Below are 19,588 nucleotides of genomic sequence, written 5' to 3'. Positions count from 1 at the left end.
AAACAAAAAAAGAAAACCAACCAAACCTTAGATAAAAAGCTAAGAGACTGGACCTTTTTGAAATCAGGAAGATATGAAGAAAAAGGAAGAACTGGAGTTCCACATGCAGTCAGAAAGTTGGAGGACTGCAATGGATTGACACAATCTCATCACAAAAACCAGACAGAGAAGATAGGGTGAGGTAAGGAGATTTTCTATGGAGAGTCAGGCTTTTCAGAGTGGGGAGTGGTGGGAATCAGAGACAGACAGACAGGCATAAATCAAAACAGGAGTGGTCCTGACAGGATAGAAGGAAAAGCTCTCCCGTGACCAGGAGAGTCCAGCACTGGAGCAGCCTGCCCRGACAGGCTGGGCAGCTCCATCCTCAGGGTTTGCTCTCCAAGCCAAAGCCCTGACTAATCCATCCTGACCCTCTGAGCTGACCCTGCCTTGAGCWGGGGTTGGGCTGCACCTCTCGAGGTCCCTTCTCCCCTGAAATGTTCTATGACTATTGACTGCTTTGGGAAAAGCTGCACAGGTTTTTTTAAGCAATTAACATCCTCCAATAAACAAAATACCAATGTTTATATGCTTTTCCTTTTCCACAGACAACTTTACTATCAACATTTGTCTCTCACTAACACTGCTTTACAGCCATGAATGCCATCTCTTCCTTGACATCAGGCAGAAGATTTTTGCCACTTAATCTTCAACTTTGTAGCAGTCACTCTTCCCCCRTACAGGACCTCAGCTTCCAACTATTTGTGCTGAATAAATATTTACAAGGGTCAGAGAGACAGACCGCATGGAGAGATAACCTGCTGTGGTGTAGACATGAGCACACTTCTAGAGGACACCASTCTCCAAAATCAGCACATCACAGTGAAATCTATGTCAAACATTTTCCAGGTTTTCCCACTCTAAACTTGTTTAGGGAGCAAAGTGCAGCCACCAGCTGAACAATGACTTTGCTCCCTGGTGCTAGACTGGGGTCCTGAAAATCCAATACACATTGGTTCCCAGTTTGGTTACCATGATCCTGCAGTCACAGGGATAGGAAGTGTTTGTATGGCAGGSAAGGACCTTTGCTCCACCTAACCCCCAGTCATGCAATCCATCCTTGGTGAAACACCAGCTTCACACACTGACACTGTCCATTGCAACAGCATACTAAAGATACCACACAGGTGAAAAAGAAAACAAAAGATTAGGGAACTAAAACAGAAAAGCACTTACAAAAGAGTCTGGAAGAACTGCTCTGCCCAGAAGAGATTTTACAGCCAGAATAATCTTTGCTTAGAAYAAGCTCCAATGAAAACCCAAATACATCTTAATGGAGAGCTTATGGGAAGGGTGTCTGTGCTCCAGGTCTGTATTGCAGCTCCTCAAACACAGTGATTCATCTCTCAGGCCCCTTTGGTGCTGCTTATTAACTAATAATCTAGACTAAAGTCAGAGGGCAATTCTTTAAGGAAAAAAAAAGCGCAGACAATCCCAGAAAGGAAAGATACTCTAATAGCTCATGGTGTTAGTAGTGCTCAAACCAACAGCTGGAGCTGCTGAGGAGCTTCAGAGCCTCCAAGGAAAGCAGGGAGTTTCTCTATAGTATTATAACAAGYGGTTCAGTTCTGAACCCTGTTAGGACAGCTCCTTGATCCAGCCACAGYGATCCCAATGATCTTACTATTTCAACTATTTCAACCTGTATCCCTCCTCCTGCTCCTACTYTCACAGCTTCATAATGACAAGACATCCAGGGCATTGCACACAGAAAAGTCTGCTCTTTTAAGTACCTCAGGTGGCAAMGGGTCCTGTAAAATGAGGTGCTACAAATGCCACAATCATTAGCACTTGTAGCATCCATGGTTTTCTGAACATGTCAGGCATTTCCCCATAAGGAAAATTATTCTAGCTAAAGTGCTTCAAAATGCMTATTTTCAAAGCCCAGGTGATATTTTGGCCCCAACCAGAACAATGGCTCTGTGTCACCATCTCAGTTTGCAGAAGCACAAACACAACACTACATTTGTATATTTACATAAAATCCCTATCACTGGCAATCAACATGTGGACTACCCYTGGGTTCCATAGCCAAAAGCAGGCTCCCAAATCCCATAAAGGAGCACCCACTGAGTTCATGGTCAGCTTTAAGTGACTGGTTGGCATGGCCTGCATCTACCTTATTGGCTTAAAACAGACATCTTAGAAACAACAAAATGTAATCAGCTCCAAATACAACACACCCCTGGGCATCCAGTGGCATTTGCTTTATATGGTCAACATCAATCCCTGATTATAAAGAGATCAGACAGGTGGTTTAAAGGTAAACTGCATTAAGATCAAATGAAATACATACACTAAAAATAGTTGTTTGAAATGCAATGAATTCTAATCATCTTGGTAGGTTTTGCATCTCACTGAGGAGGTCTGTATTTAACCAGTCTCCTTTCACTTTGTGAATTTCATGCAAGAGCTGTTTACTTGTATTTCCAATACCCAGCTAAAGAATATTTATTGTTAAATAAAACACACAAAACCAGGCCTTTTCTAAGTCAGCAAGAAATTCATAAGAACATTTTATGCATATAAAATTTTGTAAATCAAGCCAAACCTGTATTTAAACACAGACAGCATCCCTTTAATATAACAACACAAATACTGTGACAYTGATTTTATAATAATCTACTAGACTTTAGTCTTTCATTCAGTGCTGACAACTGTACTGTAAGAAATGTCACAAACATAAATAATAAAAGTCACTACCACAAGACAAAAGCAGTCGGAGATTGAAATTCTCTCAGCGATCCATTCCTGCTGCCTGGAAACCACGTTAGGTTTTTCAACTCCAGATATAGCTGTTCCTAGATGATACAGCTCCAAAAGCTGTCACATCTGCCAGTGAGCACGAGAAAAAATCCCACAGCCAGCAGATCCAGAGCAGGGGGAGGGATCAGCTGGGAAGGAGGGGCAAGAAGAGAGAGGGGTCAGCCTCAGATGAGAGGAAGGGGTGGGAAGATTAAGGATGGAAGAGGAATGAGAGTGAGCAAGGAAGAGAGGAACGGGAGGGAGACAGGCAACCCGAGGGGGAGGGCACAGAAAAGAAGGAACACCACAGGAGGGGAAAAATAAAAAAGAAAAAATAAAAAAAAAAAAAAAAAGAAGTAGATAAATGTTATCAGGAGTGGCTCGTTCCAACGCCCAGACAAAGGCAGCAGCGTGCAGTGCCATTTCACCCGACCTGCCTCCACTCTGCTCACGTCCAGCCACACGTTCCAGCAGGACACCGCGCCGCATGGAGCCGTGCTCGTGCCCTCCCTCACTCACACATTTACTYGATGATAGCACGGCAGCACAGAGCTACTTCAGTCTCACTTGTGCAGTTTCCAGATAAAAATAAGCTCTCCCTCCCCCTCCYTGCTGCAGCACTGAACTCGCTCACCAGCTCATTGCGACGCTATCGCAGATCTGGACACAGTTCCCTACATTCCTCCTGCCCTGGACGAGAGATAACGCTTGGTCCCTGGGCTCAAGAAAGCCATTCCCATCATTTCCAAGTCCTCCCACAGCTGATCTGCCAAACTGCTCCGGCCAGCTCCAAGAGGAGAGGGAGAGAACTCTTCCTACAGGACCTGAGGAACTGCAATATGCAGATTGAGTTTGCAGTAGGAAGATGAAGAAGATCCCAGAGARCCCGCCAATTAAAAGGAAAAATGTATTTCCATACTCTTGCTACTCAGGTCACTGTATATGCATGTGTTCACTCAAATGTACATGTGAATATGYACACATGGAATTTCACTGCATCCCATACCTCCTAAAATACTCATGTTTGMCTTCCTGAGGTTTCCAACACTCTTATTATTTATAACAAGCCATAAACAATCACAGCAGGTTGCAAACAAAGGAAATGACAGGTTAGGTCCCTGAGGAGCTGACAAACCCAAATGTGACTTCATGCAGCAAGGAATGGCAATAAGGGTCAGTGAAAGGGAGAAAGAAAAGCCAAACGGTCCAAAATCTGAAACGGGATCCAAAAGCACAACCCTGACACCTTCCACATTTGTCTGCAATTCTAGTTGTAGAAATACTGGTTGAAGTACTTCTTTCCCTCCTAAAGGAAGAGTGGCTGTTTTCTTTGCTGTGCTGTCCCTTTCCTCATTTCAAGTCCTTTCCTTCCACTCTTCCTCCCTCACCAGCCCCCCACGGCAAAGCTGCATGTCAGAGTGAAGCAGCAGCACGGCAAACTGATGTAATGCTCTAAATCCTGCCTAAACACACACAAGAGCACATATTAATATTACATTAGAAATAAGCTTAGGGAGAGACATATTTGTTATATTGGTGGGTTTATTTCTGAGAAATGAGAAGAGCAGCACAACTGCCTTGACATTTTTTGCCGTGCCTCCACTGAGCAGGGTCTGAAGGCTCCTGAAGGCTCCAGTGGTACCTCTCTCTCCCCTGCTTCATTTCCCTACTAATAAATTAGGACTGAAAACCTGAAACCCAATGAACACTTACTTGCTCCACTTGTTTGGACGCTGCTGGGTTACATATTTTTAGATGTGTTTTAGCTGTACCACACCAAATTAATTCTGGGACATATAMAAAAGCACTTGCAAAGATCTCTTGAACTTTCCAAAATCAGCACAGGCATGTCCCAAATGCAAATGGGCTTTATCCTTTGACAAATAACAAAGTTTTCCATTATTTACAGTCCCCTAGAAATCCCAGCTAAAGTCACCATCCCATTGTGCCAGTCTCTGAAGTCAGGCCCCACCCTCCAGGGGTTTCACTTAAACAGACGAAAGGTGAGGAAAGGGAATTATTATCCTCATTTGCAGATGAGACAGACAAAAAAAAATTACTAGCCCTGTTTCTTCCCAGCTATGTCTAGATTAGCAGATCTACAACATCTCCCAGGTATGTCTCCTGGCTGCATTTTAACTTTACATCAAGGCCAGATCCAGGCCCAACACACCCTGGCTTCCACAGAGAGAAAACCTGGGTGCAGGACTCCAGCAGGATCCAAGACACGCTCTGACCACAGGTTTGATCTGGACACCACCTTGACAGAACCCAGCAGCACAGACAGAACTCACACCCAAAGCTCAGCTGCAGCCCAGTGCCTTCATGCCAAGCCCAGCCTTTCCCACCTGGGCTCAGAGTGAGAGAGGGTACAGGAGCTGCTGCAGCACCAGGGGAGGCGGCTCACTCATCATGTCCTCAGCACGCAGCAGGACGTGTGCTGCAGGTCACCAGGCTGACACCAAAGCCACAATAACTCTAACCCTTTCCCCACCTTCTGCATGCTTCATGTGGCTCGTGTTCTGTTCTGGCTGTGCCTAACGACACAGCTCTGTGCCTCTGACACTCACCTCACATCTACACCCCTCCCTGATCCCTGTCCAAAGGGCAGCTGCATTGCTGCACATGGATTTACTGACATTATTTTGCCACAAAGGATGCATCAGGGTTAAAAAGTTGCTGTATTTTGCTGTTAATCCAAAGCACCACAGAGCTTCAAAACAGGTCTTGAAGGACTCAGGGCTTCACTCTCCACTGTCTTTGTGTGACAGATCCATTCAAAATCAGCATAAAAGTACTATCGAGATTAGAATAAGAACATTTAAGGACCTGTCTCCAAAAATTCACATGAATAGCAACATCTTACATAGCAGACAAGAGGTTACATTGGGACAAGCCAAGGGGCCACATCTGGCACGCAGGGTCACATGGCAGAGGAAGAAGCCAAGGCACTGGGCTGCAACACTGGGCACATGCGAGCCATGCTGGAAGCTCCCCGYGCTCACACACAGCTCACAGCTCCAGCTGCCTCTGGCACACGGGCTTCCAAGAGGGAAGCTGCAGCTCTGTGCTGCACATGGGCACGGCACAGATTTTACTGTGTGCAGGAAGAGTCACACGCGCAGGGCAGGGCTGAATTATCACAAGAAGATCTGTCCCAGCAGAGGCATTAGTGACCACCGTCCTGGATCACCATCCTCACTCCAGCAGCACAGCAAAGGGCTGACAGAGGCACCMCAGCAATTCCCCACATCACCCAGCTCAGAGATGCAAGAGTTAAGCTTCCTTCCAGCCAACACTAAACAATCTCAGCCCCTAGTTATGCTCATCATGTTCTCCCAAAGACAGATACAAATATATATAATTGCTGTCAGCAGCCTGCAAGGCAGTTTGCTTGTATTATTCTCACAGGATAACTGATGGGAAAACTGCAGCCCAAGCAGTGCACCCCAAAACATAAAGGGGACAGAGTCAAACCCCACAAACCTGCCTGGCTCTCGGTGCCTTCCTGCTCACTGCTGCCAAAGCTGAGATGCAAATTTAAATCACAACCGACAAGTCTCCTCCCAGGGAATATCGGTTATCCTGCTCTGTTTGCCATGACCGTGAGTGTTCACATAGCCCTCCATATGTTAAAACCTGAGATGCACTCCTAACACAAGATAAATGACTGCTATTGGCTACAGCTACACTCGGTTCATCAATTAATTACAAAATAATCTGATTACTAACACTTCAAGTTAAATGGCTGAGCCCTCGGGAAAGTGTCATTTCCTGAGACATTTTTGAGGGAAACAGATTTCAACTTTTAGTCTGTGGGCACTCTCCATTCTCATTGCTCTCTTTTGCCAGACAAATGGAAAGTCAGTCTCAGAACAACAGTATCATCGYTAATGATCCAATGGCAGTGCATTAATCCTTGAACCACATGGTAATCCTGCAGCTTTAAAAACCATAATGAGGAATTCCTTAAAAACAAGACCTGTAGCAGCCAAGTGCTGATTTTGTGCTCCACTGCACTAAGTCTATGCCATTATAACTCAAAGTCAGTGAGACTGGTGCAGGATAAGGGTTGGTGCCACAGACAAGGAAGCTGTTCCCAGCCCAGAACCGCCCCAAGCAGGTGTCAGAGTTTGCTGTGCTCTCTGCAGCCTCAKTGCTGAGCAGTGCAACTCCTGGTGAGTCTTCAGCTGCTCCTGCTCATTCAYGTCCTGTCCAGGTACAGAGCTCATGTACTGCTCTGAATAAGATGGAACTTCAGCAGGGTACCCCCAAAAAATCCCCAAGTACAATACAGAGCTCAGAGCCTGGCTGTGTTTTTACTTGYAGTTGGGCTAAGCTAGTCCAAGCTGTTTTAAGCAATTTTGTTTAAAGCAATTTACACAAATATTTAGCTTTTTTCTCTGCTTGTGAATTTCCCTAAGCATATTAGAGAAGTAGGTTAAAAAGRGCTCTTTTTTCCTGATTGAAGGCAGGACAGGAAACTTTAAATAATTCTCCTTAATTAATTTCACTCTCCTTGGGAATTAAAACCATTTTGYGACCAAGCAAGTGTTATTTCTCACTTTTGCAGGCCTTGGCAGCAGGACYCAGGGTGACCTTCCCAGATACATCCATACCACACCCATCTAGACAGAAGCAACCCCTGTGCAGGGATCAGGCTTCCCATCTGGGAGCACAGTTACTAATCCACCAAGCTATTTGCTGATAGCTCTTTCCACTATATGATCAGCTTTGCTTCCAGATTCTTAAACCATTGTTCACACAGCACACAGGATGTACTACCAAGGCAGCACTGAATGTTCAAATCAATACAAAGCTTCATCACACCATCAGGAATGAGCCTTTCCCTGGGACARGGCTGGAGAGAAATCCAGGCAGCAGGTTCCCTTCCCCAGCAGCTGTGTTAGGGACTGACTCATGTTGTACCCAAACAGAGAACTCAGAAAAGCAGACAAAGACTGGACAAAGGTCTCTTACTCTCTGTGAATCCCCCAGCCTCACCTGAGAGTTTGCACTCACCAGACACAAATCTCTCTTCTGTTTTTTCAGTGCTCTGTCCCCAAACACATTAAAGCATTAATGTCCTGGCAAAGAAAAAAAGCAAATATTAACAGACAGTAGTTTTCTGTCACTGCAAATACCTGCCTGTATGCATTGGTAACCTGACAAAACCAATTAAGTACAAATGCCCAATAAAACCGTAGATTGTAACTTAAATAGGACAAGATTAGGCAGCTTTCAGGCAGCCAAAACACACTCACACACCCAGCCCCACACGAGTACTCCAGCATAGCTTCAGGTCGCAACGTTCTGAAAGGATCCTGGCCAGCACAGCTGCCAGAAGGTTGGGAATACATACAGGAGGGGTTTAASTAGACCTCTCTGGGAGGTATGGTGAGGGTCCTTGCAAATACAAGATAYTTAAGAGCAGATATTGCTCTGTCTYCTGTAAAGGCRATGAGTATGCATGCTCCTGACATGATGTCTGCTCTCTGAAGCATCATCCAAAGTAATTTTTAACCCCTTCTTCACCCCAAGGCTTTAAGAGCATCAAACTGCGAGGTTCAACAAGGCACTTTCCCTCCACATTCCCYATCCTCTTGAGTGTTGGCTGAACCGCCAGACTCAGCACCACAGTCCCACACGTTGTCCCACCTCATAGACCCTGGAAAGTAAAAACCACAAGATCTTACTGGCAGTCCTGCTGCAACAATGCCGGTGGCAGACAATTCCAAGGGAGAGGAGRAAGAAGGGTCTGGAGGCAAACTCTCCCACTGTCATGCAGCAAAGCCGATTGGAGGACGGTGTTGCTGTGCTATAGGAGTGAAGATGAAGCAAACTCCTTCCCAAAGGAATCCAGCTCCCAGTTTTTCTTCCCTTCCAGAAGCATCCCTTGAGAGAAGAAATTGTGTGACCCCCCGAAGTATTTCACTCTCACTTCACCCCAGGCTGGCACTGCCAACACACGTTTGGTCATAACGCTAATCCTTGCTAGTGGCACGGCTCAGCTCCGAAGGGAAGGGGTTAAGCCGAGGCAGCACAGCCAGTGCGAAGTGGAGACTTAGTTCAAACTGACAAACCCAGTCCTCCGTAAACACAGGGAACAAATCSCACGAAACAGCGGCCATTAGGACGGTTGTTACAGCTTTAAAGCAAGCGAGCAAGTCAATGTTGAKCCCCGAATATGCGGGAGGGCGCTTACCCCTGACTCCTCATTGCTCCGTGACCAGAGGTGAAGTGAGAATGCTCCGCCACCGGAATCCGCTGACACGTCGTTGAGCGAGAAAGACGGCAGGAGAAAGCGGGAGAAGAAAAAGGGGTGGAGGCAAGTCTGACATGTTTGTACAGTGCCTGGTTCACCTAAGCTTCCGAGTTTGATTTCAGGGTGTGGTAGCAGATGGGACACAGAAGGGCTCGGCGTGGAGAAGCCTCAGATCCCTGTTCCACGGAAAACGACAGATGCCAAGAGCAGAGCCACCTGGGACCATCTCGCCTTCTTCTCACCGTCCCCTTTCTCGGTCCCTAGAGAGGATGAGAGAGAGAGAGCTCAGAGTCACACCTGGGCACTCCGATATGCCGGGTCTCAGGCAAGAACATTGCGGAGATCATCTCCCATTCCCCTCCGCCCTTTCYCACCACCCCACTTCACTGTGACTTATTAAAGCTCCGCTCGTCAGCTCTTCTCTCTCGGCTGCACAGCCCCGGGGCAGGGAGCTGCTGCAGCTTCTAACGAACCCGACATCTCCGCTTGTGTCGCCTGGCTGCAGATTTCAGGACCTGCCACCAATCCCTTGTCATTCCAGGAAGGAAAGCTTTGATTGCTTGCTTTATGGCTCGCTGTAGAAGAATTCACCCCATATATTTGCATTGCAGATGAGCAGCACATGACCTGGCGCTTTTACTTTTCCCCTGTCCTCGCCATGAGTCAGTGCTGCCGGGTCTGGAGTCTGGGATCACCCTCTAATCCTGTTGCACTGCCTGTGCCTCGGGGTTTACTGACTTCTGGAAACAGACTTTCCACAAGCRACTGTACTCAGCAGGACACCAGCTCTGGTAGTGTCGGATGGGCTTGGTGACTGGACCATCATCAGAGAACACTTTGGGGATTACAGTCCCGGAGAGGTCCACGGCAGCAAACCCATCAGCTGCCCTTGCTCTACTGAAAATAAAGARGATTCTTGTCCTCTCCAAACTACTGACAGTGCTGGCTTAGCCCTCAGATACTTTTAGGCCCAAAGAAGAGAGATACAAGCCATTAAAAAAATCCACTCCCGTGACTTTTTAGGGTTTTTTTTTTAACATTGGTTTTGTTGAACTGCCCTTAAAATAAATAAACGAGTAACATGCTACAAATAATCATTAGGYTGTTATTATTGCTGAGAGTGGCTTGTCCAGCAGAGATGGGCCAGTCCAGTGACCTTTTAGCTATGTTCCCTCCATTCCCATTTTCCTCCCTCTGTTCATCCCATGTAAAAGAGGTGCAGTATCTTTGCACAGCCACCAGAGTCTCAGCTGTAGTTGGAAGTTCACAAGCTCTACAGAGAAGGAACAGACTCAAGGTTCATGGGGAGAACCTGTTGGAGCTGATGGTCTGAGGTTCCTAATCCTCATTTCCAGACCTGCTGGCTAAGTTGTGGAAGGCTGCTTCCCAAACGTGCAGTCACTACTTCTACATTATACTGCAGGTCCCTGCCTGCCACAGCGACCCARGTTTCCTGCCTGTTCCCTCCCTAGGGTATAGGAAATAGAGTTAACCAGGTTCCTTTCTGTCTGGGGATTAGCTTGTCTCTCCTATAGGGCAGGCCCCATACACAGATGTAATCAAAAAAAGYGAAGTTCCTTTTAGGCGTAACAAGTCATAGTAAATAACAAAGGGAGACAGCATTCTTTCTCAAAGCACTGGAACTCACAGGACAGAGCAGTGTGGTGGAGGATCAGAGATGAGGAAGCAGAGCATGGAACTGGTAGGTGTGGATGGCAAACCATCCCTCTCATCTGTGCACCTGGGCTTTGCTGCTGTGCCAGGCTACGAGGAGTCATCTGCACAACCACAGCGTGGGGAGCGTCACACACAAACGGCTTTTACAGTCCACAAGGAGTCACCCAGGCTTGGAGCTGGCTCCACATTTGAAGGAGTATTCTATTTCCTGGTTTACATGTTAGCACAGTCTTCTAGAACAAGACTCAAGTTTGTTACAAMTGGCTGAGCCTGATTTTACTTACCAAGGCACAAACTGAGATGAAACCAAGGTGGTTCTGAGTTGGTGTGAACCTCTGCTGCCTACAATCTTAATGAAAAATTAGGACACTTTCCAGTCTTTATATTCAMAAGTTTGGTCCCAGCAGTCCTGCACACTTTGAAGAAAAGTTTCCCAGTAAAAGCAACACATCTCTAATTTTCTCCTTCAGCAGCTGTCCCTTCATTACACGTCTTAATGCTCCTTGCCTGCCCACTGCTCCCTTCTTACCTAGAGAATTGCACAAGACAATATAAATAATTATACTGGCACATTTATATAAACACAGTATACACACCCCACTCCTCCCACGGCTGCTCTGTGCTGCTCACTCAGGTCCTGTCAGTCTCTGGGACAGCCATTCCTGGCAGCAACAAGTGCTGCAGGGTATGTTGACTAAATGTTTGCATTACACCCTACCTGATTTATCTTCCCAGAAAAGGCCATTCCATATTCCATGTCCCCTCCCCAGACACAAAGCGAAGCAAATTTCATATCCAAAGTGCTGATCTCACCTCGTTCCTCACCCTGCCCAGCCACATCCCCGTGCCAGGAGAGCCCCAGCACCTCACGTCCCGCACTGTTGCTGCAATAGGTTTCATTTAATCCCATTTAATCGCCACTGGAGGAGGGTTTTATGATGAAAATACRACTATTCAGTGTTTTCCTATTCCAACACTTGGGACTTTTAACTTCAAAAACAAAAGGTCAGAGACACCCAGGCCAGCTCTACCATATACAGCATCTGTCTTCTACTTCAGCTGGGAGAAACACAACTGCCCACCTGTCTGAATCTTATGGGAACTGGGCAGACTGCTAAGGAAAATGGATCTGTATTCAACAAAGCTTCCAGGAAAAGCCTAACACCAAGGCCCAGGCAATTAGATACATTCAGAAAATCCCAATAAGAACTACAGCAATTCCACCCATGAAGCCAGGCTGTGGTTCAATACCTTCTATCAAGTCTCCTCTGTGCTCAGGGATCTGATGGGAGGCAGAAATGCTTTTCCAGGCAGAATCCTTCCCTCTTCTCTTTCATGGTTGTGAAAATCTAGAGAAGCTGGCCAGGGAAGTGAAAGAATACAMTTAAGGATTGGGACAATAGGGTCACTAGGAGAAAGGGTGTGTTGCAAATTCACACATCAGCATCAACCAGTGAGAGGAAGCATGAGATAGGAATCAAGTCTGGGAGTCTCATAATCACCACATGACATGAGCCAGGACTGGAGATAAGGAGGGAGCAATCCAGAGGCAGTTTCACTTTAAATAAGTGCTTACAGTTTAGCCACCTTTCCCCAAGGGTATCCCRTTCAGAGGTGGGCAGAACATCCCAGAAGAGCATTACCTGGATGGCCAGCTGCAGTGTTGGGGTTATCCTCCTGCTTACTGTGCATTGCTGCCATTATCCAGGTAGCCTCCTGAGATGTCAGCAGCACAAAGCCTTGCTTGCACTCCAGCTGCATGAGCTCACCCTGTGTTTTTATCCAAGGTTTACAGTCTAAACTGGGGAGTTTTTTTCTGATTCGAAACAAAACACTAATGCACCAAAGATGAAGAACTGGAAGTTGGTYGAGCAAATCCATTGCCTCTGCCAGAGCTCTGAGTGCTGTTGAAGATCAGCACACAACTCCACTCTCCTATCTGGCAGGGCAGTGGGGAGCTTGGAGTCCCTCTTTACCCTATGCCAAACACACTGCAGAKTGGGGCACATGGAAGAAGGGAATTTGTGCTGCTTCAGGTTCACACAGGGTTACAGCCAGGTTCTCCCAGGCCAAACAACTCCTGTGGTGGAGCAAAGCACAGCCAGCAAGGAAACAGCAGACGGACCTGCAAATTCTGCCAGACTGAGAATGCCAGAGGMAAGAAACACAGAATCAGTAAGGTTGGAGAAGACTTTTAAGATCATCAAGTCTAACCTTTGACCCATCACCACCTTATCAACCAGACCAGAGCACTGAGTGCCACATCCAGTCCTTCCTTGAACACCTTCAGGGATGGGGACTGCACCACTGCCCTGGGTAGCCCCTTCCAGTGCTTGACAACTCTTTCAGTGAAACAAAGAAAACAGGTTAAGCTTAGACAGAGTTAAGAAAACAGCAGACTCTTTGAAAATTTTAACTCCCACTCTGATGAGAAACTGAAGTTAAAGCACWAGAAGATCACCTGAACACAGCACATGCTATTTTGCTACTGGTTAAATTCCTGTGGCTTGGTAGATGTTCCGTGCAGATAATATCAATACAGCTTGGAACATAGCCACCTCACAYTTCTTCCAGATCTTTTACTTGCAAAAATTCACAGACTTATTTGGTTATAGCAGAAGTTATGTCATGCTCCACCAGACAGGCCTGTACCACAAAAGGTGAATCTGCTGCTTGCCAGGATGATCAGTCCTGCAATGGCGACATCACAGCAGAAAGCCAGCATTGCCTACAGATTCCTAGGTCACCTTGGGAAAGGCATTCTGCACACTGGTAAAATGACTGTGACAATGCTCAACTCCCCCAGAACAGAGGCGGCTTAATCTGTTGTTTTTCCAAGCATGCTGCGATCCTTAAGGATGCTAYAGAAATGCAGATTGAAATCCCTSGCTGACACCAGAGGAATACAGACCRCAGCCTCTGTTCTGAATAACTAGGTCAGTCAGCTATTGCTGAAGTATTAGCCAGAATCCTGTGAATTCCTAGTGGCTAAAATAACGGCTGYAAAAGTCTAACACCATTTGCTGTCATTAGTCACTCTACCTCTGGGTACGTTCAAACCCAGCTCTCAAGAGCTTAGAATAATTTGAGGGTTGGAGCTTATGCTTGTCAAAATCCTGGCACGTRCCTCTGTGCGGCACAGGTTTCCCATCCCACTTGCAGCCTTGTGGAGGCAGGGAACAACTGTCCTCGCAGCCAACTCAGCCTTACACTGAAAATCAGGAAGATTCACTGCTAATCCCATGCCAGRGAACGGGTGTCACCTCCCAGCAGCAGCTTCACTATGGCTGGTGCAGGAGAGGGCTTTGACCTATGGTGGTGAGTGGGGGACTTTTTGGGGGGAAAGGCTGATAGAGGCAGAGCAGCTATTTGAACAGAATCCAAGGAGGGTAAGGGCTGACAACTGCAATGAGAACAAGTATCTAAAATTTATTTCAACCCCCTCCAGCTGCTGAGGCTGGATCAAGCATTTACTTTCCTCTCCCTGGAAATCAGAGACGGTTGAAGGGTTAAACCTGATTTGATTCGGGTTTTTTTATTATTATTTAATTTATTTTCAAGCTCCAGTTGTTTCAGGAGCCTGGCCTACAGTTCAGCCCCACAAAGTCATGCCACAACACAGCAGCCACGACCTGCAATGCAGGAACTGGACCTTCTTGTTCTGCCACTGAAAGCAGCATGTCACAATAGCGTATCCTTGGTTTCCCTTATCTCCACAAGCTGTGAWTGCTCTGGAGCCCACAGCAGGGGTTGCAAAGGATTAAATGATTATAATCTGCACTTAGAGATTTATTGATATAGCATAGAAAAATGGTAGCTGAGACATCCTTGGCTTGCATTCTAACTGCTATGACAGAGGAAAAAGTTAATTCTTACCTCCCCTAAGAGTGATTTTCGGTCTTTCCTGACAGTAGGTACAGAAATCTCTTTCTTTATCCTCAGCAATCTCCTCCAGRCTTCATTTAGGCTGGAATTTTTAACAGCCTGAGTACTGCCTARAACAGAAGGAGGTGCTGGTTGTTCTGAGACACACAGTTTCAGCACAACACAGGCTGGTGGGCAAACAGTAAACCTCCAGCTAGCACTTGTCTCCATTAAAAACAAGTTTCCAACTACTGGAAACATCGGTGCTGCTGCTAAGGCTGTCAGATTCCACAATAAGGAGCTAAAGCATGCAGACAGTCAAGCAGTGCACGTTAGAGAAGACTGGAACACACCGGCTGCTTCTGGTGTTGGAGGAACATTTTTATACCGCAGCCCTACCCTATGATTAAAGGAGGCCAAACTGAGCACAGTCACAGCCTACCTGACCACATGGGCCTGCTGGCAGTTGGCAGAGCAAATGCCCTTCCTTTGGAAGGAGTCTAGATCCTGCTGGCTGCTGAGAGAGGGAAATCATGGTGGAACAACTCAACCAGAATCCTCTTCAGCATGACACCTGAAACTAGACCACTGATAGACATGTAAGTGTGTGAATGTATACATCTAAAGATTAAAGAAATTCTCCAGATTCCGAATAATAATAGTAATATACTTAAATGAGAAAAGAGCAACACAAAATGTAGCCATTTATGCTGCAAATAAGATGTAACATTTCCTAATCTGCGCAATTAGAGATTCGAAGGATAACATGGTAAAAATAACTGAAAAACTTCAGTTAATCTTCTACTTAATCACCATTCCTTAAACTACTAATTAAAAACAAAACATTTCTTGTTCATGTATTCTCTGAGGTGCCAAATAAATTCTATAAATAAATTACTTAAAAAATACATTCCAATGCAAAAAATATTAACTAGTTTATTTCACCATGTGACCTTTGGAAAAAAACGTTTACACTTAAAATGACCATTTTCTTATTTAGTTCTTCAGAATTTTAATGAAAACTGAAAGCCTGGGTAACAGTTGTGCCCAAAGATTTCCTACAGGAATGCTTGAGTATTTATCTGGAAAATTCCTTTATTTCCTTCCTTCCACAAATAGCAGTCCTAGTTTAAGCACARCCACAGACCATTGAAGGTGATCCCAGTCCAGAAGTTAGGAATAGCCAGAAAATTCAGGTGAGCCCAAGTTCTAAGAGACTCTTTTAAAAACATGTCTTTAAATGACACAGGAATAAAAGGTAATGTTCCTTAAATAAGTTATTGGCTGAGCTTTATGTCACTCAGGCGGCTGTTTCRGAGAACATATTTAGAACTTGGAGGAGAACACAAAAGCCCAAAGAGCTTCACAAATTTCTGGTTTGGGAGCAAATAGAATCAGTATTTTCTTCCCTTTAACACCAAACAGTATTCTACAAGAAAGGGGCAGAATTCAGGAGGTTTTCTCAGCAGCAGTCACAGACAGGAACATTTTATCTACTGACATCATCTTATGGTTGATGAGGTGCCACAAGAATCTAAGCTATTTGTGCCACTAGTTAATACATTTAGGTTTCTAATGAAGTAAACATCAGCAGGCATTTTTCCTTTTACAGCCCAAATATTCCATCCTAGCGCTAGGTTTGCAATCTGTCTTCCCCTTTCCCTGCACACTCTGATGGCTGCAGATTGTGAGCGTCCCCAAAGTGGACAGCTTACTGCAGCATGACCAGCTCAAAGACAATGTGCCCACAAAGACTTCTTCCCAGAGTCAGCTGTAACATCTGTTCTTCAGATGCAATCCAAAACTSCTTGAAACCAGAGCTTTTTCACTGACTTCCACAAGTGCTAGAAAGATCCTCATTCTAAGCTGGATGTTACAGGAAAGAAGTTAATTTCTAGCATTATTGTATGCAGTGATGTACTTTCTTGGCCAAGGCCCAAAGTACTCATTATGAAGTGTAACACCCTGCTTAATTCTTCCAGAAGCCAATCATAAGGCTACTATGAATTTTAATGAGCACTGAATCAAGACCCAGATGTTTTTTTTGAGCCAAATTATCCTGTTCTTGATTATTTTAAGATCTRTGTAGTGCCTTCTGGCCACTACATGTTAACTCCTCTGTTTCTGGCCCGGATTAAGGACAGACTTTGCACCCCTCTTCTCCCCCTCTAAGCACCACCCTCCAGCTGTGCTGTAAAGACCCTTAGCTCCTTCTGTGCCTTGAGAAGTCACAGATTTGGAAGATTCAAAGGCTGATGCAGGTGGGGGAAAAGGTATCCAGAACACCTGGCAGGGAAAGAAGTCAGAAAGCTAGAAGGCCATCAATAAATATTGACCCTGCAGGCAGTCCAATTTAAGTAATTCTCGGGGACAAACAATTGAGCTCAGAGCCATCATGTTGGCATTATCAGTTTATGGAGTCAGTGTCTCTACTGAAGTTGCTGAGTACRTTTGCTTTCTAGTTTGCAATGCCATGTTTCATTTTAATACCTAAACCATCTTGTCTATATACTCTCTCCATGCCATATCAGCAGGATACCAGCCCCTGGCCAGGGAATGCTGCTGCAGTCTCTCAGCTGGGTCTACACCAAAAATTACACTGCTCAAAGCCACAGTTCAGCTACATTGATTCTTCAAAGCAGGTTACAAACTACCTTCCACATCTACTGCAAACCACTATCACATTATTCTTTCCTTTGACTGAACTCRGGGGTTTTGGGGGGGAGCTGTGGGTAGTTTGTTGGCTGTTTTCACAGATGGGTAAGAGGGGAGGAAAGGAAGAGCATAAAGGGAAAAAGGTTCTACTTCCTGCTTTCCTGGTCCCCAAGTAACCAGAATACTCTCTCACTGCAGCAGCAGTTCTCATTCCAGTATCCCAATACCTCTGCTCTTCATTAAATGTCCAYTGTATACTCATMGAWTCACAGAAATCACAGAATAGTTTGAATTGGAAGGCACCATAAGGATGACCCAGTTCCAACCCCCTTCCATGGGCAGGGAATCTTCCAATAGACCAGGCTCCTCCAAACCCCATCCAACCTCGCTTGTGTGGTTTCTCTATTTGTATTTTGTGTTTCTTTCCACCCCCACCCGCCCTGCCCTCCCCCCAACCTTGTCTAATAACCAGATGGATGTCACAGAAATGAAAAGCATGAAATGGAAGGAGTAACCAAAGCTGAAAAGCAGCATTATGCCAGGCAGCTGTGGAGGAGAAGCAACGTTATATCACTGGCTGTTACTCAGTCAAGAGTGGTTAATGAGTTTATGCTCGTTATTTAACCACCTCCCAAGAACGGCCATCAGATTGAGGAATGCAGACAGATTTCCAAAATGACCAGAAATGAGGAATAGGATGGAAATAAGGAAGCAAAAGATGGTTTAATGTCCTTTCTTGCCTCCAGATGCATTACGGCTGTGGCACAGTTGTCCTAAGCCTGGGTTGGAAATATTTGGTTTTAATTCACTGAAACCACCCTGACTAAGCAGGAGTGCAAGTGACATACAGAACTTGCCGTCATTTGCTAAAGCAGAGAAGGAGCTCAGTCTCTGTGCTGGGATTGCCAAGTCCAGTAAGAACATGCAGCCCAGGAACTCAGAGAGCTCTGCCTCTGGAAGAGGCCCGAGGAGCACGTGCTTTAACAGGCATCAGTCCCTTTTCACTTGAACTGCATTTGAACTTCTTAGCAGTGAAAAATCATTCTGCCCTGCTCCTATTCCTCTGAGCAATTGCACACAGGCCCGTCGTATTACTACATTAGTGTAATTTTGTCTCCGACATTCCCCCCGAGAGGAATTACTCATGTCCTGCTATTATTTATTTTACTGCCAAGAGCCTGGGATTGAGAAGTAGTTTTAATTAAATACCAATCCTCCTCCTCCTCAATTAGGATCACCTCTATCTAGGTTGCTGTACTTKGCATTCTCCAGCAGCAACGCTTGTTCCCTCTTACTTATCCCTCCTTCCATGGTTCTCTCTGGAACTGGAGAAAGCTCCCCCTACAACCAAATCCTATCAGCCAAAATACAAGGTTTTRCCAGATGCAAAGAACCATCCCATGGAAGATAACATGATGTCTAGCRCTGGTAATGCAGAATTCCAGTTTAAAAATATGTCAAGTGGCRCTGCCAAAAGCAGCAGCGGCTTCTGTAGCTCTCCCCAAAGCCACAGGCTGTTGTGTTGGCCTGTCCAGCACAGCACAYGGCTACTACTGTCCCTTTCCAAGTTCCCTGTTCCTCTGGCACCTTGCTTGCACTGTGCTTGCTCCCCTGTCCTCTCATGTTGTGGTTTTCTTTGGGAGTTTGAAGTGTAGCATGTCCACCCCCTGGATGAACGTCTCTTCAAAGTCTTTGTTGCCCCTGRATAATGAATCAGATCACAATGTATTCCACACTTGGGCACACAGGATTCTTGGAAGCTGCACTAGATTAATGATTTAAGAGTTATTAATTCATGCTCCCCAAGTGACAGAGGCAGAACTGATGACTCCTGACTGGGAAGTGGGCAGAGTGGAATTTCTACAGAGTGGAATCAAGCTGCAGCAACTACATCCAAGTGCCTGAGCTGATCCAGCGCCTGGCAGTGCCAGCTGCGGAGACAGCACAACATTACACAACCACTGCTGGCACCAAGGCCCTCCTGGCCACCAGCCCCTGCCTTAACACTGGGCACAGGTGCCCTTCCCCAGGCAACCTCACCCAGCCACTCTGTAGCCTGCCCAGAGCACAATTTCCCTCTAGACATGGCTCTGTTCCCATCTTGCCTAGGGAAGAGGCAAAAAAAAAAAAATTATTTCACTCCTCAGACTTGACAAGGATTTTTTCCTGAAGTTTACTGGCTACAGTTACTTCTCTAACAAGAAGGTGGTTTTGTTTCATGACCACATATTATTCCTTTTTCAAGAGCAAAATGGAACTGCATACAAGTATCAACRCCCATTAGTGTGCAAAGGGAAAGCGGAGATGCTCGGCTCTGCACTTCCAGGCTCAGCAAGTGCCTTT

The 19,588-nt window shown here is 45.8% G+C and overlaps 1 protein-coding gene across 6 annotated transcripts in view; it reads right to left on the bottom strand.

Moving 5' to 3' along the window:
- LOC130586549 (serine/threonine-protein kinase PAK 6-like) overlaps nt 1–12,043 on the bottom strand; it is a 29,348-nt gene extending 17,305 nt beyond the window's left edge. The window contains exons 1-4 of one of the 6 annotated variants that reach the window (XM_057387384.1): nt 11,978–12,043; nt 8,990–9,309; nt 8,481–8,679; nt 7,807–7,871 (exon numbers count right to left, since the gene is read on the bottom strand). The gene's annotated coding sequence lies outside the window, so the exon portion shown is untranslated. Of the gene's footprint in view, nt 1–2,742; nt 3,000–7,788; nt 7,872–8,480; nt 8,680–8,989; nt 9,688–11,977 lie in introns of those variants that run through there. The other 5 variants (XM_057387383.1, XM_057387382.1, XM_057387385.1 and 2 more) reach the window with 5 other exon arrangements.
- Between the last annotated feature and the right edge of the window lie 7,545 nt (nt 12,044–19,588).

Source organism: Malurus melanocephalus, unplaced genomic scaffold (assembly GCF_030028575.1).
Source record: "Malurus melanocephalus ecotype Western Australia unplaced genomic scaffold, MMel_1.1 scaffold_1199, whole genome shotgun sequence".
Classification (NCBI taxonomy): Eukaryota; Metazoa; Chordata; class Aves; order Passeriformes; family Maluridae; genus Malurus; species Malurus melanocephalus.
Note: the sequence above shows the minus strand (reverse complement) of the source record. Positions and strands in the feature narration are given on the sequence as shown.